Raw genomic sequence first — 25868 nt, 5'->3', positions numbered from 1 at the left:
TTTTTACCTATTAAACCGAGTTGATAATATTGACAGCGCTCAATTATATGAATGTTCTTGGAGTGTCAATTCATACTAAACAAGCTTATGCCCCAGTAAGTTATATTACATTAGAGTATTATATTTCTATGATATTTTACCATATATATTTTTTTCTATATTTTGTTATATTCTGTTTTTTCTTCTATTATTCTTTTTTCTATTTTCATTTCTATTATTCATTGTTGAGTGAGTAACTAAGAAAAGCCATTTCACTACATTACATCACATCTGTGTCATATCTTTGTGTCAAATAAAGAACCTTTTTAACCTTGTTTTACTTCCCCCAAGTACTTTACTTTCCCAAACAAATTGCAGTATATACTCCAGATAACTCCACTGTTTAAAGGGGGAGTGTTGAGAGGTGTGGAAAGCAATACTTAAAGGTGCCACACATTTAGAAATTCCACACAGCACCCTGTTCAGGAAATGCATCCTGTGCCAGAAGGCCTTTACCATGGCAACATTGAGCCGGTCTGTCTGTATCCTAGCATTGCAGGGGACATCAATGGGAAAGAAAAAAGAGCGGCTTCATTAGATATGACCTGACCTTCAGTTTCCAGGTAGGTCACATATTTTCTAAACAACAGCAAGGGCATGTCAACAAATTATCAAAGCGAACAGGGGTAGATTTTTAACAGCTATTGCAAGAATAGCCTCCTACTCCTTGGCATAATCTACCTTGTAAACAATGAATTATTCATTGGACTGAATTTAAATCTTGGGCCCTCAAAGCTCCTCTGCCTTTTATGATTTTACATCATACTAGACAGTGTCGAATTGGACCGTCTCTGCATTTAATAACCTTATTGGATGGTATAATACATCATTTCTCCCAGAGTAATTTTTAGGTTAATGAGTCAAGAATATATGTAATATGTGTAACTTAAAATCCACCATTGACTTTCCATTTAATCAAAATCTACATTGTCCACGACACGCAAAGCCTATGCTAATTCAACATGCAAAGTCTATGCAAATGCAAAGTGTATGCTAATAATGTCCTCTATTCAAGGTCATTAAAGAAACTTGTAGTTCCCTGCAGTACATATGTTTAGTTAGGGACACTATCCCCTATGATATGACTAGCAGTCTACAGAATACATAACAGCATCCTACTGTTGCTGAAAGGGGAGGGCTATTATCACTCCAGAAGGTAAACTGCCAATCAAATAGTTTAAAGTATGTCTAGTTAGAATGTCTAGCCTGTTATTCACTTCAGGATTTAACATATTATCTAGTTGATGGTTCACTGTCAAATGCTTTAATTAAAGACAACATAAGTGCCTTTACCTATTAACACAATAACTCTGTATTGCTGATGTGCAAGAAGACTGTAAGTCTGCTGAGAAAGATTAAACTGAAAAAAATGATTTAACTTTATATACTGTAGAATTTCTTCTATGGATTGTGTAAACTATAATAATTGCTTAGAATGTGCTATAAATATTAGAAATATAATACAAAATAATACAAGCCACATACATTCCTCAATAACATATAATAATTTTTCAGTGCAAGTGTTACTACTGATTATAATGGAATGTAGTTTACTGTACATATAATACTTTAGCATTAATTAGGATGTGTATAATTATAAATCAGCTGTAATATTTATTAAACATTAAAACTTTAAAATTTAGTTATGTTTTTCAGTTAATGAAAGGTTTTTATGATACTATTTTGAGAACTTTTTTTGTCTTTTTGCAATTAATTTCAGATTTATTAGAAAAACAAATACACAGTATTGTAGTTCAAGAAATTTGTTAATATTATATAAAGCTCTTATTAAGCATGCAAAATGACATACTGTATATTGTACCACTGTATGTTGTCAACTCTCAACATAAGCGTTATGTAGATTTATTAATATGTGGTTTGTACATTCATTACATTTATTTCATTGCATTAATGAAATCGGCACATATGTACTGTAGTCAACATTTTGACATAAAGCAAAATCATCAATTGATTGATTCTAACCTGTATATTAATGGAGTGAGCAAACCTACTCTGCATTCAACAGCTTTATTCAACTCTTTTATGAGCCAGCAGGTAAAGGTTTAGAGTACTAAAACTTCAATGAGCAAACATCCAGTGAGTGAAACCTATTGTTCAGGTTCCTGTCACTAATGGATGATATGTAATTTCCATAAGCAAATGGTGCTGTCATGTTTAACACACAACACTTTTCTCCCAGGCATCAAACACTGCCACAGTTACTTCACTTTTAATTAACTTCTCTCACATCAAGTGTATATAGAGTAGATTCCAGTAAGCCTTACTTACCAATCTGTAAAATAGTCTAAATATCTTCTAATAAAATATTATGAATAATCATGCTATAAAATTTTATTCCAATGATGCTTCTTAAAATATCAGCATTATTAAAATTTGTATACATGTAGTGCAAGATTGCATTTGATTTTATTCTGTTTATAAAATAATAATAAAAAAAGAAATATTAAGAAAGGGCTTGTTTGATAGGAAAGTTCCATCACTTGTCTGTTTTCTCAAGTTAAAACTCTCTGTAAATATGTGAAAACCTTGTATATTCTTTTCAACATGACACTTATTAAATAGATATACTGTATATTATATATATATTATTTTAGCTAAAGCTCATTTTATGCATGTTTCTCCTAGAAAACCTTCCAGTTCTGAATGTTTCCTTTAAAAGTGCTGTGTCATTTACTATTTCTACCATATTGTGTGGTAAGGCTTAGAAATATATTGCTCAATATTGTATTATCAATTACAGTGTTTTCTAAATGTTTGCATATTTGTAGTTTCTGACACCACATAACACATCGAAATATATATAAATGATATAATTTATATTGTTCGTCATCTTGAAGAAAATACGTACATAATTCATAACAATGTTGGTACATGAATAGGATCAAGGAGCCTTATTGTGGGTGCAAAATGCATTCACAGTGCATCTGAACTCAACATTTGGTTTAGTAATACTGCAGATCAACACACAACCTGCCAGTAACTTACGGCAAATCACAGTAGAAAACATCGAAGCGTATCTGTGTTAAAGTGTTGGACTACAGAGGAAATGAAAGTTCTCTTGTTAGAGCAAGTAAACAGTGTGTATTGCACTGAGGGCATTGCTGATATGACATTAGACTCCCTGCTGATTTTACCCTAATAAAAGACTGCATGCAGATTAGTCTGTGTGTAATTAAGCTGTATTTTATTTTGCATGTGGTTGACTGCCACAGCTGTAACATTTAGATAATTGCTGATGTTACAATTGACCTGTTTAGTGTGCTGAATTAATTTATTATTATACATGAAAATAAGCTGTTTTATTTGTTTGTGACATATGACATATGAATCCTAATGACCAGGACTGCCAGATCTGTGTGATGAATACAGGCCCAATGGACAAGCGGGATTTTTAAACTAAACAAATATCTAGCTAGCTAAATTAAACAAATAGCTAGCTAGCTAGACAGACAGACAGACAGACAGACAGACAGACAGATAGATAGATAGATAGATAGATAGATAGATAGATAGATAGATAGATAGATAGATAGATAGATAGATAGATAGATAGATAGATAGATAGATAGATAGATAGATAGATATTCCACAAATTTGGGCAATAAGGCATACATTAAATTCTAGTAATAAGTAATACAGAATTACCTCAGCCACTTCAGGCTTGTTAATTGGGGATGAAACTCATTGTAATATAAGTCTAATAGTAATCTTTATCTTTTATAAAAATAATAAATAATAGATAATAATAGATAGATAGATAGATAGATAGATAGATAGATAGATAGATAGATAGATAGATAGATAGACGGATAGATAGATAGATAGATAGATAGATAGATAGATAGATAGATAGATAGATAGATAGATAGATAGATAGATAGATAGACAGACAGACAGACAGATAGATAGATAGATAGATAGATAGATAGATAGATAGATAGATAGATAGATAGATAGATAGATATATAGATAGATAGATAGATAGATAGATAGATAGATAGATAGATAGATAGATAGATAGATATTCCACAAACTTAGAATTAAGATAAAATTAATGAAAAGTAACCAGATCTGAGAGTAGTCTTCAAAACACTGACCAACATTTTTAATGTTAATTATTTGCACCTAGTTTTAGGAGGCTGACTAAATTACATGCAAAACTATCTGTTGCTAATTGCCCATAGTTTAGTACATGAAACAGAATACGTAATCAGATGCCTTTCCCATTTTTTTGTGCATAAGTTGTGTTTAAACTCCACCAGTTTTGTATATTCCTACACAAGAATTTGTATGCAGCATTCTGCCTAATTGTGCCTGAAAATGGGAACAAACAGTACATCCAACTCTTAGTTTGCCAAAATAATGAGAATGTCTCTCAAAACTGTGAGATGAGCATCCCTCCTCCAACTGTAAGGATGTCCTAAACAACTCCCATGCAGCCACATTTCATCAATCAAAGAGTGAATATGCCTTTTCCAGTTCAGTGGTCTGGCAAAAACATGTCTAATTGCAGTACATCTCAGTAAACTGCTTGGAAACTGAGCAGCTGACCTTTTTCAGTGGTTAATTAGCAAGGTTGTCAGTAGCACTGTGCCTTTAATAACAAAATGTAATGAAATCAAGGCTGTATTTTATGCAAGCAAATAGCATTATAGCAAACATACATAGATGAGTCTGCATGAGTAATGCATAAATTTTTTTTGTTGACTACAAATATCTGTGAAGAGATTTATATATTGGGTTTTGATGAGACTGTGAGTTACAATAGCATACTGAAGTCATGAAACCTCTGCTAATATATCAGTATAAATTGCACATTAAAGAACTACAGCCATGATTTATCATATAATTAATTTAAGCCCTGGGAAGTAAACAATATAGTGTATTATGGGATTTATGTGCACTGAAATCTCTAAAACACAAGGAGGAGACTTAAAAACCAAAAAAAAAAAAAAAAATACTGCTGCCTATGATGCTTTCTGAATGCTAACATTAAAAGTATTATTGGAGAAAACTGAATTTCTGCTTAGCATTGATTCACTTGTAGGGTATAAGGTAAGGTGTGTACTTTAAACTCACCAAATAGATATTTTCTAAATTGCCGTTCACGTTACTGTTTTAACTTCATCATATTCGCTTTAAATTAATCCTTAATACTCAGAGTTTCAGAAACAGCCTGTTCTTTGCTAATTGACAGAAAAGTGTTGAAATAACATGAAATTAGACCTGGTCCATGAACGTACGTAAATGCTTTACTGAACGTCAAGAAAAGGTTATATGGAAAATAAATATTAATCAAAGTTAATTAAATAAAGATGCACATTATTAGTTAGCATTTTGGGTTTGAAATGTATCTATGCAGGTTGAGTCTTGAACTACATTTGTATTCAAGCTACATTTGTATTCAAGCAGAATGGTTACACTCTGGTCACTACAATGATGGCCAACTCATTACAGGCCAAAGAAGAGGTTTTTAATTCTCCTTGGAAACACATGTATAAAGCTCGAAACAATCAGTCCTTTTCTACAATCCTTTCCTACCTCCTTAAATTTTCCTATTTTGTAAGCATTGCCCCTGTTTCAGTAAATTGTCCTGCCTTTATCCATTTACACATGGATTACATCAAAATGTTCTTTATGTGGTTCATCTACTATGAATATTGCACTTCCAAATTACAAAAGAAGTGCTGCATAAAATGAGTCTTTATACACAGTAGCTATAGTATAGTATAATCTGAATAAGAAATGTATTATCTATCTATCTATCTATCTATCTATCTATCTATCTATCTATCTATCTATCTGTCTAGCTGTCTGTCTGTCTGTCTGTCTGTCTGTCTGTCTGTCTGTCTTACACAGAAAGAAATACACGTATTACTTATACATTAGATATACATGGTCTGCAGTCATTTCTAAGGTCTCCAATCTCCAGCAGTATTATAGAAGTGTACAGTATACCAAGCACATACTAACAAAAATGAACAGAGGCTCAGAGTGGTACTTTAACAAAGGCTCCAAGTGGTACTTTAACACCGGTGATTCGCTGCGCATTGAATGCTATTAATATACAGTTAAACTTTCTAGTTTGATGAGTTCAGCAGGAATGTCAAAAAGAGAATAAATTTGCTGTTACAAAATTATAATCAGGACTATTAGTTACCTCGTGTTATGTAAAAGTCACTTTCATTTCTCTTTTAATGATTCCCACAGAGCTTATACATGCATTCAGACCACAACATAAAGAGACATTTTGCCTTTGATAGTAGTTTTAGATAAATGACTCTGAATCTAGGGCTACCGATGAATTTATCATTATGTTCTATAGTGATTTGTGGTCAAAGGAGTTTTTCTACAGGAGGTAAGAAAACAATATACTGTAAGACTATAACTTCCGTTTCTCATTATGTATAATACTTGCTGACGACTTCTGTTTTTCCTTGTCTTCTACTTCAAGTGCATTTTATCATTTAACACATGAACACTTCTGCTTTATTCAACCCCACTGAATGCAACAGGTGCTAATGGTACATGCCATTATTACTCTTGTATTCTGCAGTCTAAGCAGGAAGGTATTTTGGGTATAGGGAGCATACATATGAGTCATCATCTACAGTATGGCTAGGAACCACATAGAAGTAAAAAGCACAAACAGCACTAATTGCTTCACTAAATTGTTCATCTCCTAGCTAGCTTGCTATGTTTAAGCTATGTGCATCATTGCTAATCTTAACAACCATATCCTAGCTACAACAGATACACATTCATACTCAGCTACACACAAATGTACCATTAGTTGAATATCCATTAAAAGCATGCATGTGTAAATTAGCACTTTGAGTAGGTGTGGCTGTTAACTACAGTTAATCGCGTATGTATTTAGTGGCAAAAGTGTGAAGAATAGAGCCTAAAAGACATTATTAGCAGCAAAAAAAACTGAAGAATACTGAATAAGACAAGTAATTATAAAACATAAGCAGAATTCCCTGCCCTAAGTAAAGTGAAAAAAGTGAAACCTTGAACAGGATGCAATTAATGCTAACCTTTTCAAACTTTGTTAACCATGAAAAATTCAAGTAATTTAATTTTTCAGAAATAAAAGCCCAAGACTGGTTGTTGTCTCACCTAAAATGTTCACCCAAGACTTCACTCTTTCTCCTCTAACAGATAAAGCATTGAATTACTGTACAGTCTCTTTACCTAAAACTACAGTGAACAGCTGCCACAAAAACCTTAGCAAATTTCAAGGTTTAAAAATCTGCAGAAAGTAGAAAGAGAAAGAGCATTCCTATTAAACTTTCTTTTATTATTTTTGTATATTGTATTTTTTATTTTTGGTATTTTATATTGAGGAATCTCACGTTAGAGTAAATCATAGTAATAATATTAATAACAATCATCTAAATGTTAAAAAAAAGAAATAAATAAAACATACATACCTAGTGTACTAAAAGACCATCCATCATATATGTAACTATTTTATATAACCAATTCTACTTGGGATTCATATGTGATACTTATTATATGATCCCACAGAGCATACATATAATATATAAATATATAATCTGTATATATTTTATTTATATTTATGTTATAGTGTTTATATTTGATCGTTCTAGTTTTGATCTTGACTTAAGTTGCATTTTTGGCTCTATTGATGCCAGAGTGAATTTCTGAAGTAACAGCCAGTTTCACAGAAATAAGATTACAATTACTGTATGTTTACTTTCACTGTGATAACACGAGAGGAATTTCATCACGCGTTAGCATTGAGCGGCAGTCGAAGGTTATGAAATTTCGTGAAGTTCAGTATTTTATACTGAAGCAGAACCTAAACACAATAAAAATAGAGTAAAGTTTTGGATGAAATTAAATCTTTTATTTCTTGTATTATTCCCAAGGCTAATTTCTATAATAATCTCTTAATCTCACTGACCAACCTCAATAATATTTCTGTGCTTAACAACAGAGCTGATCTATAATATCGTCAATGCTAAAGTTAAAGCAAATCCCCACAATCATGCTCCAAATATCTGGTGTAAAGCATCTTAACTGTATTTTAATTGAATTCAGATTAATTTTATTTAGATAGCATTCTTAACAATGAACACTGGCACAAAGCAGCTTTAAAAAATATTTATACATTTTAAATCTATAAATTTATACCCTTTAAGCAAGTCAGACGAAAATGTCATTGAGACGATATGAGGAAGAAAACTTTAAAGGAATCAGACTGAAAAACTTTATGAATAACTTGTGCTTATGAATAACTCCCTTATATAACTGTGTTTTATAGGGTTAAAAAGTGCAATTGCAAAACCAGGAAATTCATTCTAGCTTCGACATGCACTCTGTATATTTGAAGTTATCAACTGTTCACTTTTTCATATTACAAGGAAGCAAAATTAACTCAGTTCATGCACTACTTATAATAACTGACCATTTATGCCTTGCTTGCATTATGTCTTATACAGTATATGAATAAAAAAACTGTGCGCTTTGTACAATTTATATGGAGTCTGAAAGTGGAAAAGTTTACTGTATGGCTGTGGTCGTGCTGTAATATCGACTCAGTATTTGCTCAAGTGTTAAAAGCTTAAAGTTGTTCGGTGCAAGCTTTTTGGAAATTCCAGTAACACAACATTCTAGCTCTGTGGAAGGTCATACAATGGGGCCAGTGAGATGCTTACAGTAGGGTGGGAGGAGAAAAGAAAGCTGCTCGGTTGAAGATCTTCAAAAGCATTCCATGAAAAATTGAAGAGGTCGAATAAATAGGAAATCCACATGCTGGGAGAATTGAAGCATACAAGGATTGTCAGAAATCAAAGGAAAACCTGGGAACACAATCAGGCAGGTGAATGCATAAGTCTGTATGAATGTGTATTTTATTTAGTTAAAACAGTTCTGTGAATAATTTCCTAGAAAAGGGGCTGTGCTCCAGTCTGCCCGGGATGCATATGTGCCACTAAGACACTAAACATGTGATCTTGTTCGTTCAGTTATTTAGCAAAACATTTAGCTCTGACATCCACACTCTGAATGTATGCAATATTCCTCATTACAGGCAAACAGGAGAGAACGGTGCAAATAAAGGCATCATCCTTCCATACTTTATTTAATTTGATGTCAAAAGGCTTTTGGTGAGCATTTTTCTGGTCTGCCTAGACATCAACAGCTAGAGAGACAACATTTTTCATTCTGTTTAGAGTCTTCTGATTTACTTGTGCTTGCGTTCTGCTCTTTTATGCCACACCAAAGGAGAACGTACTTGTCTAATCCAGGACTATAAAGTACAGTGTCAGTTTTATCCAGGTGAAAATATACCAGGTTTTATTTATCGTCTAAACATACACACACACAAAGGCAGCACCAAGGTTTAGCAATCACACTGCAAGCATCAACTTCTGTTATGGCATTTTGTCAATGTGGTAATGCTGGAGAGATTTACAAGGGACCAGTACTGAGCTTCGAGTGGCCAAATGCTGTCCTATTGTGCTGCACTGACCTCATATGATGAATGTGTTCTTCAGGGCACAGAAGAACACAGCCTGCCATTATTGATGCCCCCAATTAATAATCTTAGCCCAAAGAGACAGCATCCTCCACAGGCTGTGTTCTAAGACGAAGTATCGACTTTGTCGATTAGACAACCTCAACAATTAAAACCGCTAATTATATGAGTGAACTGACAATGGCTCTGATATACTCACCAAATATCTGCATGACATAAAGTATGGACATTAAATAAATATCAAATAGTGGCTCACAATGGATGCAAGATACAACTCAGGGCAGTTCTATCCTGCGAGTGTATGTGTGGGTCTCTCTGGCTTCCATATATATACACAAACATATATGCATATATATATATATATATATATATATATATATATATATATATATATATATATATATATATATATAGTGACACATAAGCGATGGATCTGGTTAAAGGGGGTTGAAGATCAAGTTGAAATGGAGCATTAAAAATGACACAGTCCATTTCAGCTCCCAAACACTCCTCACTGAGACATGATTAATGGATGTAATCAAGTGATGTGTCTCTGCCTGCTCGTGCCCTTCATGGCCTCAGCTAATTACACGCAAACAGCAAACAAGCCCAAATCACATTGGACGTTTTATGGAGTGTGGAGGGCTTGTTCATAAGATCTGTGGTGTGAAGCCATACAAATCTTAATTATCTTTAACAACAACAACAACAACAACAACAACAACAACAGCAAGATTAGTAACAAAAACAACAACCACAACACCAATACTACTACTACTACTAATAAAAAAATCTAAAATAATAATAATAATAATAATAATAATAATAATAATAATAATAATAATAATAATAATAATAATAATAATGTGAATGATGGTTGTGTTGCACAGCGACATATATGTAAAAAAAATCTGAGATAATTTTATTTCTCACTGTTATTATTATTATTATTATTATTATTATTATTATTATTATTATTATTATTATAGCCAGAAGAACCAATTTGGAACACTGATTGGTCTTTGATTTCTACACTACAAATCTGCCTTAACTGGTACATAGAAGTAGCATAGTACATCTATGCTACTGGTGCCCAGGTTAGCGCACTCTTAAATGGTGTGTTTAAGGCAAGGTCATGAGTGAATAAATCTACAAAAACACGCTGTATTTAATATGTTAGAACTCTATTACATAAGAACTTTTTCATTGGTGGAAAAAAAGGTGTGATGTATTTGACGATAAAACAGAACATACTGACTATAATAAAGCAATGACCACAAGACAGTGCATGTTAAAGTCATGTTATTATGGGTAAGGCTGTTGTAGTCACTACTGTATATTTCTAGTGATACTGTAGCGTGACATGTTGGCAAAATGATAAAATATAGCATTGTGTGGCCAGATTACAAGTAATGGGAGGCTTGTACGCTTTGTAGCCATTTTGTCAGGTATGTAACACTTTGTAGGCGTAGGGTTAGTCAGTGTAGACTACTCAGAAGCCAGAGATAGCCAAGCTACAAATTCTAGTTTTGTCACAAAATGTGGCCAAGATCTCATACTGCCTACAGTAAGATCAACACTAACATCATCAAAAAAAAAAAAATACTGTAAATACACAATGTTTTCGGAAAACGTTCACTGATTCACTGGGTTCAAAAGTTTACTCACTGGAAAGTTTACTCAATGGATGCCTGTGCACTGATGTGCGCATTACTGGTATTTTAACACATGTAAAATCACTGCTAGTTGAGACCAGCCCAGCAGGTACAAATAATAACGGAACTGTTGTTTTGAAGTCAGAAAGTTGCTGAGGATTGGTCAACTCTGTTGACCTCACTGGAACAATTCGTCACTGCAGGTAAAGAACAGAAGTACATGCAACCCTGCCTGCAGCTCTTAAATCCAAGAAAATATATTTTATGTTATCAAAAATATGACTTCATGAGGTGTAGGCCATGAAGAACAGATCTCTTGTTATATAAAATTCATTCAAGGCCTCAAGAAAGAGCAGAAAATTCCAGAATGATCCTACAGCAATCAGAACGGTCACTGACCAAGGCAACTGAGATTACTAATATTAACTCTATATCAATATCTAGTGATATTATGTCGTTATGAAATGTATATTAAATTATGTTATGAAAAATATCTAAATACTACAGTGATGTGTGCTAATGTTCACTGTTACTAATATAAGTGAAAGTGAAAGTGACGTGACATACAGTACGGTGAACCATACTCAGAATTCGTTCTATGCATTTTACCCATCCAAAGTGCACACACACAGCAGTGAACACACACACCGTGAACACACACTCGGAGCAGTGGGCAGCCATTTATGCTGCGGCACCAGGGTAGCAGTTGGGGGGTGGGGGACCTTGCTCAAGAGCACCTCAGTCATCTCCGGCCAGAGACTCGAACCCACAACCTTAGGGTTAGGAGTCAGACTTTCTAACCATTAGGCCACGACTTTAAGTGTTTGACCCTAAATCTGTTCTATTTATACCATAACACAACCTTCTTCTTCTTCTACTTCTTCTTCTTCTTCTTCTTCTTCTTCTTCTTCTTATTATTATTATTATTATTATTATTATTGTTGTTGTTGTTGTTGTTGTTGTTGTTGTTTTATTTTTTATTTATATTTTATTTATTATTATTATTACTACTACTATTATTATAATTTATCTGTAATGAGTGTATGAGAGCAAATTATGATTACTAGACCTTTGGAAAGGAAAAATGTGTTAAACAGGAACAATGTCTCCTGAGATTTTTTTAATCCAGCTGCAATAATTAAAATGTGTACAGCAATTCCCACTTTTTATTTGGTAAAAAAAAATATAATAATAACAATGTTGAATAGCATAAACACATAAATGCATACAGAGTGTTTAATGGATCAGATAAAAATCCACAATCAGGGCTTTAAGAATTTGTAGTTCAATAAGTATTTCAGTGTTCTTACATAGCATTCTATGGGTAAAATATTTTCAAAAAAGTATTACAAAAAAATAAATAAAATAAAAAGAATTCTCCACATGAATGTTAATATCTCCAAAGTAAATGGTGATATCAAATCCATTTCTGCCATCTGAGATGAGTGCTTGTTTATAAAATACCACTACTGAAATACCTGTGAGGTTATCTGAACAGGCGTAAACTTATCTCACACTGAAAGCCAACAGAGTCCAAATTATTCATTTGTTTATAGTGATTGAAAATTTCTGATAAGTCCATTTCGATTCCATCGGCAGAATACTACTAAAATGGGAAAAGGAATGTGTAGAAGGAGGAAGCAGCAGTGCCAGGCAGCATAAGCCTCAATGGGAATATTCATGGCAGACATTGGAAAATCCTAGCAATCATCAGGCATTGGACTGAAATCCTAAAATACAAACTGTTGAAAAAAGCAGGGAATTGATTGGCTGATTTCTTAACATACACTTACCAGCTACTTTAACGAGAACAAATGTACTCCTTCATGCAGTCACCCAATCAGCCAATCATGTGGCAGGTTTGCAATACATAAAATCATGCAAATACAAGTCAGGAGCTTAAGAACATCAGAAAGACTGAGGCTTGGATATTGGTACTATACAGGCTCTTTTGAGCATTTCAAAAAACCTTTGATATTTTGGGCTTTGAACAAAACAGTCTATAGTGTTTACACACAATGGTGTTGAAAAAAAAAACGTGAAGGAAAGTTTTATAGGCAGAAATGCTTTGTTGATGAAAGAGGTCAGAGGAGAACAGCCAGGCTGGTTTGAGCTGACAGGTAGTGTACAGTAAATCAAATACACACTCTTTATAACTCTGGTTAGCAGAAAAGCATGTCAGAATGCTCAACACATAAAGCTTGTGTCAGATGGGTTACTACAGCAGAAGACCACATCCAAGAACAAGAATTGTGAACAAAAGATAAGATGTTGTTTTCCACTTTTCGAATGTAGTGTCAACGATCCTGTGACCAACGATCCTCCTGACTGAACACCTGCATGACTAAGGAGGGTTACAGTGTTCCTAATACAGTGGCCAGGGAGTGTATGTAGTATATAGATTATATATTCATTTCCTCTAAAAGAAATTGCTCCTAAGTACGGCATTAGTAACTATTTAACTGTTACTTTCTCTGGATCTCCAGCTCCACTGAAATAGCCAAAATCCACTTATTGTAACTAGATTGCTGAGCAACATGATGATGTATGTAGATGTTTTCTACATCTAAAGGGATAAAGACTCCGTTTGGAAGAAGAATGTCAAAAGTTAAAAAAATACTACAGGCGTGTTTATTGTTGTAATATAAAAACAACAAAAAAAAGATGTTTACTGAATTATTATAACCCAATCTTTAACACAAAAATGCAATTTCCACATATTGAAAAAGTTGCACTACAATATTAAAGCCCCTGCAAACTTATTGTCATAATTATCTTTATTACTACAGCCTGCAACTTCTGTGTGTAATTTATCTGACTGTGGAAAAAACCTAGTAATATACTTAATATTTCAAATTCAAGCCTTTCTTTCTTTCTTTCTTTCTTTCTTTCTTTCTTTCTTTCTTTCTTTCTTTCTTTCTTTCTTTCTTTCTTTCTGTCTTTCTTTCTTTCTGTCTGTCTGTCTGTCTGTCACATTTCTAAACCAAATACAATAACGTGTCATTTCTGCACAGCTGCAGTACAATGCTCTGCTAATAATCAACAAAGGACTAAAAAGACGTTATAAGGAAGCAAACCAGACGATGAAAACACAATTAATTTACTTAATTTTCATTGTTTCTGTGAGTGTCACTTTGATAGAGAAATAAAAGAAAAAAGCGACACACCACACCACTTGTGAAAACAAAAAAATTGTGGAAACTCAACTCCTTCCTACACGCTTTTGCAGCAAAAGCATTAGTGCTGTCATCCAACTGTTTCCGTTGCCATGGAGATACTGCTGTCAGTCATTATGCAATCTGACACACCAACATAGTCCTGATCAGGCAGAAGAGAGGAGCTTAGTAAGTGACAGACCTTTAATATCACAATGATGTTTTGTTTTTTTTCAGTAATCTGTGTTTGCAGAGGCTTTAAAAATAAGTTCCTCGCTGACATGTTTAATTAAACAATCTTCTTCTTGTCTTTCTATCTTCTATCTTCAACTCGTATTTAACGGTAGGTCAATACATGAGTACATACATTTCATTGCTGAATAAAGTGCTTTTAAGTTCTTCATAGGTACTCGCTGTTGCTCCTAGCCATAATTTGCAGCATCTGCACTGTGCGGTAACATACATTTTAGTGATCTGACCATTATAGGATAGCATTTGACCTCAAAAATGGAGGAAAAGTAAATGGACACAACTAACATTGAATTTGGATTTATCTACAGTATCTATGTATCTATGCATCTATCTATCTATCCATCCTTCCTTTCTTCCTTCAGTCTGTAGGTTTGTTTGGTTGAATTTGAAAGTCTATTTGATTTTCAAATAGAATAATTTCTATTTGAATTTCTGTTCTATTTTTGTTTGAATTTCAAATAGAAAAATGTATTTTTAACTAAGAATTTATGCATAGTGAGTCATAATACTGGCAAACTACACATTTCTACAGACTAGATACAGCAGCTACTTGTACAAGTTCCCTTTGCCTTCTCTGTATCTGAATACTTCACCATCACAAATCTATAAGGTCTTTACCCAATATTAACATTTGCAAGTCCTCCTTAGAATGACATTATTAAAATTCAATGAAGGATTCAACAAATTGTTTTCAAACTTTAAAATCCAACTGCAACTCTGAGCTTCAGATAACTGAAAGGCTGAAGACCTTGATTTCTTTAGGTTCAAATTCTTTTCTGCAAATAAATTAATATACATTTTTCTGAATGTAAGGCTTAAATTAAATACGTGGTAAATGTGCTTAGCAGATAGCAAATTAATATGGAAAAGGATTTTATGGGGAAGCACATGGGACTGTAACTAATGTGTACAGGTCAGTTAGAGCTCCTGAATACTATAATCAGTCCTTTTAGATGTAGTCATATCTCTGCATGCCACTTATCAAGCATAACTGCTCCTTTTCTACATCCACAGATGAGAAGAAGACCACACAATTTTCTAAATGTCTAGGGCCATTTCCCAGTAATATCTGAGGCTTTATATTTGAGTTTTCCTCTAGATGCACTGCTCAGGCCACTTTACTCTGGGAATTTGACTGGTGTTCATTTATACTTCATGCTTCATGCAGCTCCCTCATACTTCATCTAGGCAACTAATTACTGAGTTCAGTGATGGAAGGGCACACTTTTAAATTGCAGTCTATTAATCAATCCTGGGTGTAATATTAATAATATGCTAATTTTGCAATTATCTTAAGTATTCTTTAGATTGCATCAGCTCTCCAGTGGTGGGATGTGTTTTTGTTGTTGGTTTGCACTTTTTTAGAACCAGGTGCACTTGATGGCAATGTGTGTGTGTGTGTGTGTGTGTGTGTGTGTGTGTGTGTGTGTGTGTGTGTGTGTGTGTGTGTGTGTGTTTGTGTGTGTGTGTTTGTGTGTGTGTGTGTATATATACGGGCAGTCATATTTAAGAAAATATGTTTTTTTAACAAAACCTGATGATTCTAAACTTATTTTAAACCAGTTTATTATGACTAAATTGAACGAAGCAGAGTGAGCATGATCATTAGTATTAATGAAAACCTTTTACATTAGGGAATCTCATGAAGATGTTGGTGCTGATGGGAAATATAACTATAGTAAGAAATTCAGGGACTTAATACAAAGGGCCGTTACAAAACGCCATCCTCATGGGTTCGGTTCACTGTGTAAGTGCCCGCTCTGTATTTAATATTATTTAGGAACTTGAATGTGTTGCTGTACAGAAAATAATTGTGTTAATTTTACTCCGTTTACTAACATGGAACCGACATACACATTTGAATTAAGAAAATTCGAATAAAAAGTTATTTTAGAAAATTAAGACTGCACTAATGCAGCGAAACTTAAAAGTGATTTTAAGTTTAATTACAAGACTTAAGCAAAATAAAGTGCAAGAAAGTATTACAGCAGTTGGTGTTGCTCCCCTCATTACACAAACAGCACTGTGACATTTAACAAAATGCTTAAGTGTCGATCCATTATCCATGAAAAGAAGCAAGAAGAAGCCACATGATCAGGATGAGCTTCATGCTTCTTTCCATCTGTAATGATTTTAAAAAAATTCACTCGTACAAGTTTTCAACCAACTAAAGGGAATTGAGGAGTGAAATTGTCTCCTTCACTCGCCACATTAAAATGCTGACCCATCCGTTCTTCACCACTTAAATCCACCATCTGCTGGGCCCGCCCCTCACTCTCTCCATCTGGACAAATGAAACTTCCGTCTGGTGCGTTTTCCGTTTCACATGCTCGGTTGCCTCTCCACCCACCATTACTGTGAACATGACAGATATCAGTGCATTCCCTTTCACACTACACAGTTATGTGATGGTGAACTGAGAACTGCTGGTGAAAAGTGGTTCTGGTCTGGACTCTGTAATTAGAGATTCAAGAAAAACTCTGACAGTCAATATTATGGGCCCTGTCTTATCAAGAAATCAACCAGAAGGGCATTTCCAAAAGGTGAATCTAACTGTGTGCACACTTTAAATTTGGGGTAATTAATGAACTTTCTCAGTACAACGACGAGGCATGAAAATAGTACACACTGTACAGTCAGGGGACAAATTAAAGAATGAAACAAGAACAAAGACGTGTTTTAGTAAGTCACCACAAGCCACCAGAACAGCTTCAATACAACTTAGATTCTGCAAATCTGTAAAAATGTTCCAGTTCCACTGTTCAGATCTGGTGACTTTGAAGGCTTTAGCATATGATTTACATCAGTTTCATCTTGACAAATCATTCAGCGAGGCCTTGTGCCCTTTGGACGAGGAAACTGTCATCCTGCAAAAGACCAGGATAGAAATGTTTCATCACAGGATAAAGGTGATCAGTCAAAATAGCTTCTTATTGATTTGCAGTGAAGCTTCTAAGCGGATATGTGGACACAAACCATTCCAGCATAAAATGTCCCCGCAGCAAAACCAGAGCCATTAGTTATCTGTTAATTTGTAACCCATATCTTTGTGTCTTGCATTATTTTGCAAAGTTATTAACAGCCTATAGGGCATGAACATGTCATTACACAATCAAATATTTCTTTAAGTTGCAGTGTATAAGAAAGAAGACAGTTTTATGACTGTTAGCAATCATATTGAGCTACACTATTCCACAAACCGTTTTAACTGCATGTATTTCTAGCATAGTTTGTGTCTAACAATGTGGAAGAATGATTAAGTTATGAAATGGTCACAACATGGTCTGTGAATTTACTCCGCATTTACACACAGTGGTTCCAAAAGTCTGGGACAACTAGTAAAGATGTGTTAATTATTATTTTATTCTTATTATTCTTATTATTATTATTCTTATTCTTATTATTATTATTATTATTATTATTATTGCAAATGATATTACTGAAAACAACTTGAGTAAAAATTAGAATCTCTGAAATATTTACATGTTCAGAGTTTCTTAGCATTTGGTTTGTCCTACTTTTACTTTAATGACACTGTGCACTCGAGCTGGCACAAACTCCACAAGTTTGTGCAATATGACTTTAGATCAAATCCATCGTTGTGTCGTGTGAACACATGCTTCAGTGACACGAAACAAATCTGACCTTATGTACAGAGCAGTTAACATGCCCAATATCACGTTTGCTTACATTTAATTAGGGAGATAGTTTTAGTGCAATCTCGCTATTAAATATTTGAGATATTGTACATTTTCTGTCTGTGTTTTAAATATTTAAAAATTTGCAAACCTTCTGTTTATTTCCATCAAAACTTTCTCCAATTTTCAATATGGTCTCACACTTTTAAGTTCCTGTAATCATCAACTAAAATCCAAGTTCATCTTCACTGTAAGACAAGACGAATAGACGAACTCAGAAACAAAAGCTTACCCACTGCCTTAAAAAACATGAGTAAACTCATCCTGATGATCATCTTTTGGCTCAAGTAGTTGACAATAAATTACTTTTTCATTTATTAAACTTATTATTATTATTTAACTTCAGTTCAATATTACAAAGTTATAAATTATCTCCAAAGAGAGAAGAAAATAAAGAAATAATTTCACATAAAGAAATAAAAGAGAGGAAATAATTTCACAATACTTAATAGCATTAACCAACATCTCCAAATTTCCCATCTCCAATATGCAGGCACACTATCCAACATGTGGATTCGAAACACCAGTTAACACCTTAAAAACAGAAAACAAGGAATCAGCCATTTTATAAGGGAATTAATGAGCATTTCATAAGGGGCTGCATGATTGCTCCAATTTATTACTCTGGTGTTTACTTTTCACTTATGCATGCAAGTGATAGAAAATAAAACAGACGGAGAGTAAAGCAAGGACCACACGACACATGGGCTAGAATTTTATGCTCTTCTAACTACAGCTGGTGGGGATGGAAGTGTTTGTTTTTTGAATGAAACCAAGGCCATCACGTTTATTGCAAATATCATGTGAAATATTGCTTTATCTTTAATACCGAATAGTGAAGGTATTTGTACATTTAAATGACCAATTTGATGAGATTTATTATGTTTGTAAGAAAGCAAATTTCAAGAATAGTGCTTCACAGGCAATTCTATGAATGCACATGCACATTTTTTAGATTTTCACACAGACACGTGTACACAATATGGCAGTCTCATTTATGTATAACACTAGTAATGATATCTGACAGGTTACATAGTTTTCTCATATCTGTGTCACCAACACACACTGAGCTAGCAACAGACTTTGGATATCCACCCAGACACAACCTTTTCTGTCATATATATTATGTCCTTGCTTTGGCAAAAAAAATAAAAAATACTGATGTATATCAACTTTGTATTTAAAAGAACTGTCTGATGAGGGGCAGTGGTGGCTCAAGCGGTTAAGGTGCCGGGTTATTGATATGAGGATTGAGGTTCAAGACCCAGCACTGCCAAACTGCCACTGTTGGGCACTTGAGCAAGGCCATTAACCCTCTCTGCCCAAGGGATGCTATATCTGCTGTAACTTTGGGAAAGTTGGGGTCTGAATATATGGTCTGACACCAGCTTCCCCAAAGTTAGGATATGCAAAGAGAACATACTGTGCTGTAACATATATGTGACAGAATAAAAGCTTTTATAATACTAATTAGACCTAACATCTAACCACCCTTCCAATCTTATGCTAATCCTGTTTGTAAATGTTTGTTCAGAAAAAGATAACTACATATAAGTTCAAATAACCACTCATTGTGCATCAAGGTGAAAGTACATATTTCTTTATATGTTTAACATTTTTTTATGTGCTTCATCACTGTCTGATACAGACTGTAAATACGTTATTTATATAATAACATATGTACATTAGGTTTGTTACCAGGGCAGAGACCCACCCCAGTGAGGGTTACAGAAGTTGGCTAAAAACTGGAGGGTTGAGATAGGAAGGGCATCCAGCATAAATCTGTGCCAAATCACATAAGCAGATCAATGATCCTCTGTAGCTACCTCTAATGGGAGCAGCCGAAGGTATAAAAAACATATACATATTTATATTTGATTTCGATATTTTGATGGTTGTCCCTCGATATGACACAGCTTCCATTTAAAAAAATAAAACAAGAGGAAAAAAAAAAAGGAAAATGGATAATTAATGACACAGTTAATCATTCATATCTTTAGCAGCACATAAAAAGAGCAGAACAAAATTCAAGAGTTCACTGAAGTGACTCACAAGAGCTGTGTGTCTATACTGTAGCACCGGACTTTTCTTATTCTGATGTTAGCTATTTGTGCTACTGTCACAGTCAAACAGTTCTCTGTAACCCTAAATGAGTTTTTGAATCCTAATCACTATGGTGATTTATTTAGCAAGATCTAAATCTGAGACAAAGGGCCGGTTAAAAATAGGACTAGTTTACTGAACATTCCTTTGTATGTGTGCGTGCCCAGTTTTGGCGCTGGTGTATTGTAAACATATTTGGTGCATTCGGCACACTGTAGCTTTTTTCTTTCACCACTCCTGGCCTGTCAGTATCATAAATTAGACTCTAAAGTGTGATTGTTCACAAGACATCTTCCAGCTTGTGCTTGTGGCTAAAGTATAATACATAGGCTAAATATTTATTTTGCCTCATTAATTATTTAATAAGTGATTTTTTTAGGACAGATAACCTACTTTATTGCTGAATGTATTGAATAAATTGTTAGACATGCTGACAAACGGAATTAAGAGATTGTATGTTTGTTACAGCCATAAACAAATACAATGCAATAATACAGTATGTATCTCCCCAAAATAGATAAGCCCTAAAACTTTTTTAAACATGTCTCTTTTGCCTTTGATCTTCTAAACATTGTGACCTACAACCAGATTTAAAACCAAGCCCTTCTCAAAGATTCTTCCTCTTATCATTGCTGAATCATGCAGACCTGCACAGCCTGCTGCAAAGTCCTTCAACGATCAATAAAGCAAATGCCAGTGGTGATCAGGAGGCAGGAGTTAGTCCAGTGTAAAGACACAGGGGAGAAAAACACTGTGTGTCTATTCAGCTATCTGAGCCACGCAGTGCTGGGTCTCTCTGAGAGGACTGGACCTGCATATTATACAAACGGTCATCGTCCACCGTCCACTCTGAACTCCTAAACTTAACAGCAATGACAAGTGAGGTATGAAAACTGACTCATATTGAGGTGACTCACAGCTTTGACAGGTGAGCTGACAGAACAATTGGCTTGGAAATATGACTCATGGGAAGGTTATGCACACATATATTGTTCAGTCAGAAAAGGTCAGAAATCTGGAAGAGAGCAAAGCAGTGAAGTGTGTACAAGTCTCTTGTTAATTGCCTGCATTAAAAACCAAGCCTTTGTTTTGCTAAATAGTCTTTTTTTATCTCAAAGATAAATTTAATATTTTAGCTGTGCTGGAGACTCCTGTGGAGACAAAATTACACTCCAAATCCATGTAGGATTAAGTACCAAATTGGCAAACTTGGGTGGTTGGATGAAAGTAAGGCATCTTATATTATGTGTACTTAAGTATCAAAAATAATTAGCCAAATGCTGGATAAATGTTTTTAAAAAACTGCTATCCGAATAGCCAGTTTATTTCCCTTGGAGAATAGCAAACCCTAACAAATTACAGTAATTAATACAGTTATGTATTAGTTAAAGTAAGTTTATTTTAATTCCATATGATGTGTACAGATACAAGTAAACCAGTAGTGTAAAGTAAATATGGCTGATCAGTACTGAATGTCAAGCCTGCATCTAAGGTCTCCTACACCTCACTTTTTACATTCTTAGGGCAATCAGCTAGTCAGTTCAGTTACCAAAGAACCTCTGAGCACATCATAGCAACAGTGTGGCACAAGACAAGGAAGATTTGGCTTCTTTACATTAAGCCAAACAGTTTCTAAGTATTAATTTCTAACTAATTCATTCATTGTGGTTACTTTTCAGGTGGCAGGTATGGATGCAGGTACACAACAACTTTATTCAATAAAAAAACTAAACCAAGATATAAAACATGAGGCAGAGCAAGGTTGTATAAACAGGTAATGGTCAGACACGGTGCAGAAAGCATAAACATGGCACAATAAATACAGGACCCAAAAACCAGACAGGCTATTTTCATTTACAGCATGTGGCAGATTTGAGGGTTCAGGGCCCAGTATTTAGGGCTTAGAAGTGCTGGGATTTAAATTCACAACCAACCACAGAAATAGTCCACCAACCTAACCACTGAGTTACCCCGTCCCATTCGTATAACATCACTACAATGCTGATATAGAACTGATATAGAGACATGGTACATATCCATCACAATAACATCTGTTACCGTGCCTATTTATATACTATGGAGCGTGACAGAGTCAATGTCTGTGTCTGTGATCAGGTGAGAGGGACTGTGTGTGTGTGTGTGTGTGTGTGTGTGTGTGTGTGTGTGTGTGTGTGTGTGTGTGTGTGTGTGTGTGTGTGTGTGTGTGTGTGTGTGTGTGTGATGAGATTTGGAGTCCTTGGTGATCATGTTTAAAGGCTAAGTGTTGTTATTTGTAGTGTAATTGGATGACGATTTCAGTGTTGACATGACATAACTAAATAATATGTTTTAAAAGCTGGGACCTAAAAGTGTCAAGCTGTCACCTAACAGAATGAATGCATTTTAGAACATGAGCTCAGTAATGTGTTAGTTATTTACACACCATGGAACTGAATTCTTGATTCCAGTTGGTTAGAAAGTGCTGGTTAATTTTCTATAACAGCAAGGCTTTGTCAGATGGAGAGAGCTGGCAAAATACTTAGAGCTAAATTACTCAGTGATGATTTAAATTACAGACTTTGTACTTTCCACATAACATCACACGTCGTTGTTGTTTTTTTTATCATGTGCAATTTTCCCCAAAATCTCAGTGATTAATTTCCACTGAAACTAAAATGAGGACTTTTAGATCTGTGCAGGCAAAATGCCACGATCATGACACTGCATCGGTCAGTTGTAACACCTTGGAAAGACAAGCTTTAATGTAAGTAAGACCATCATGCAATAGCTACTCTACTGGATTGGCAAAGTAATAAAAAACACACATAACAGTACCCATTTAAACATGTATTGTGATTGTAATGGATTATAGATGCAGAAAAAAGACAAGGACAACAAAGCAGTTATCATCCCTTTCATTTTTTGTTTGTTTTCAGGATTCTTTTTTTATTCCACTGTATTGTTATATCACAGTAATCATGATTACGGTCACTACGGTTTAACTATAATTACACAATTTAAAACTAAAAAACATATGTATGTGCTCTGTTTGCTTGGATGCTCGATTACAGTTTTTTCTTATGCACCTGTTAATTAGTGTCTGCATCTTTTTTGTCTCAGTGCTGTCATCTTTCATTAAACTGAACAGTCTCTGACACAAGATACTGCGTAATTATGACAGGTATTACACCACAGGTCACAGGTTGCACTTACAAACAGAAGCAGCACGCACAAAACTCTGAAAAGCATGCTAACAGTTAATGTAGAGATACTTGTACACGACTGCACAGTTTTCAGTACATATATAGCACAAATCACATATTTCAACACAAATATCTCCAGCGTGCTTGGATGAATCCTGCTGTGTCAGATGTACAAGGAGAAGTGAAATACTTGTATACGCATGTAATGAAGTTGCAGTTGGGTTTAGAGAAAACAACAGAGCATTACAACTGTGCAGTGTTATCATTGTTCTTGCTCTCCCTTTGGTGCCAACTGAATTGTTTTGGTATGCGAATAAAACACATCAGGATATGCTGTTATTGGAAAATAATCCACTTTAGAGCACATCGCACCATTCCATCGTCAGTTGTTTTCCTATAAAAGAGTGCAGCTCGTGTTCTGTTCTGTCTTTGTTTGCTTCTTCTTTTAATTCTTCTTCATCTTCTATCAGTTTCTTAATTAATTAAATAAAGATTTGAAGATTCCATTTGGTGGCCGCATCACAGAACCCAGACACCCAAATTACATCTCATATTAGCTTACTTAGACAACACAATCATGTGAAATTGATTTTCGGATCAGCTTCGACTTCCTACTGTGTACAAACAGCGTCTTTGTATGTGAACGGGTTAATGCTTCTGTAATCACAATCTTCAATAATTGAATTCTGCTCCCTATTGACTCTGTAGAATACAGGCTACACCCTCAAACACTTGACAGTTCAGAAGAACAAGCAGCAGAAGCTTCAGTGATCAACTGCATCATCACAGTTTTATGGTGTATAGAAAGCCAAAAGCTGTTACAGCTCCACAAACAGCTATTATTCACATTATCTGCCAACAAATATGGGCTTCTGATGTACAACTCATATTCTATATTTGATATATTTGAATATTTTATTCTATATGGGATTGAAAGATCTGTTTGTGGAAAGAATTCAAATCTAGTTCTGGTCTAGTAAGTATATTTAGATACATATACACTTATACAATATGTATATACATAAAAGCTACAGCTTAACGGACAGATATGACTCTGTTTATCAGCTTTCTTCTGTTTTCTCTCGTCCAACCATCCCGGCTATCAATGATACTAGTCTTGAGAGAACTCTTTGACTGACATTCAGTGTAATTACCCATTAATTCTTAATGCACATCAGATTATTAAATGGTCTTCATCGTGTACATGTCAACCAATTGTTTCTCAATAAACGTTTTTAAATAACCCCCATTCCCTCTGTTGCATGGGCATTATGAATAATGCATAGCTTATTAGCACTAAGTCCTAATCTCTTTCTCAAGCTTGTTAGCATTTATATCAAAAACATCTTGATTTTTCGTGGATAGTGCCTTCACAATGAGGTCGATTATGCACTCCAACTAGTTTCTCCCGAGAAAGAAGAAGTTTAAAGGAGTAATTCTGAAAGGCAATGTTATCTGTTTTACAGATGTCCTTACTCTCCATTCTACGTACTGCACACAGAAAGAATGTTCCAGCTGAAGGCCAGTGAACTGGAGCCTGAGATTTGCATTCATGTATTGTAATGTGGTTTCACCTGAGCCAATATTAGCCCAGTATAGATACGCCTGAGATTATTTATAATTCATTTAGCAGCCAGGGTGCGTGTGGCCCAGGATATTATTCTAGCTTTTCATTAGTATGGCACATACTCAGCAATACAATCCCATACGTGTGTGTTTTAATGTGACCTGCAGGTAACACAATTTCTTCACTACTTAAGTAGTCTAGTCCTTCTGAATTATTTCCATTTTTAACCTAATCACTGAGACACATTTTTATTCGCTATGTTTTACATAGTTGAATAATTAATTTAACATGTATGCTCTTACTTTGCTTCATGAGAGACTAACAGGTTGTGTATTACCGAGATCTCCTTGCCGCAGCTAGCTGCCATGTAAAGATGGATGCCTTGCATTATCACCTGCAGTTTGAGAGGTGAGTAGGCGTGTGAGCTGTCTGGGGATTGCCAGAATTCTGAGATACAGTGTTTAAATTGACGGTTATCCCAAAGATATTTGTACAGGCCCAGATGGCTGCATGTTATGAGAACGGTGGTGTGGTGACACAGCCAGACTGAAGGACTCGACTGCATATGAAAGGGCCGGGGGCCAGCCCCTGGCTCGTCAGAAGGCAGCTCATCATGTCTCGCCTGGGAGAATGACACAAACTGGCAGAGGCAGGTGGGTTGGCTACTCTGCCAGCCTGCTGGCACCAC

General features: G+C 34.8%; 1 protein-coding gene across 9 annotated transcripts in view; it reads right to left on the bottom strand.

Moving 5' to 3' along the window:
- The window catches only part of lrp1bb (low density lipoprotein receptor-related protein 1Bb), a 260096-nt gene that overhangs the window by 194620 nt on the left and 39608 nt on the right, over positions 1-25868 (bottom strand). The gene's annotated exons all lie outside the window — the stretch shown is intronic.

This window comes from Tachysurus fulvidraco, chromosome 6 (genome assembly GCF_022655615.1).
Source record: "Tachysurus fulvidraco isolate hzauxx_2018 chromosome 6, HZAU_PFXX_2.0, whole genome shotgun sequence".
NCBI classification, from domain to species: Eukaryota; Metazoa; Chordata; class Actinopteri; order Siluriformes; family Bagridae; genus Tachysurus; species Tachysurus fulvidraco.
The sequence above is the reverse complement of the archived record's forward strand: the minus strand, read 5'-3'. Positions and strand labels throughout refer to the sequence as shown.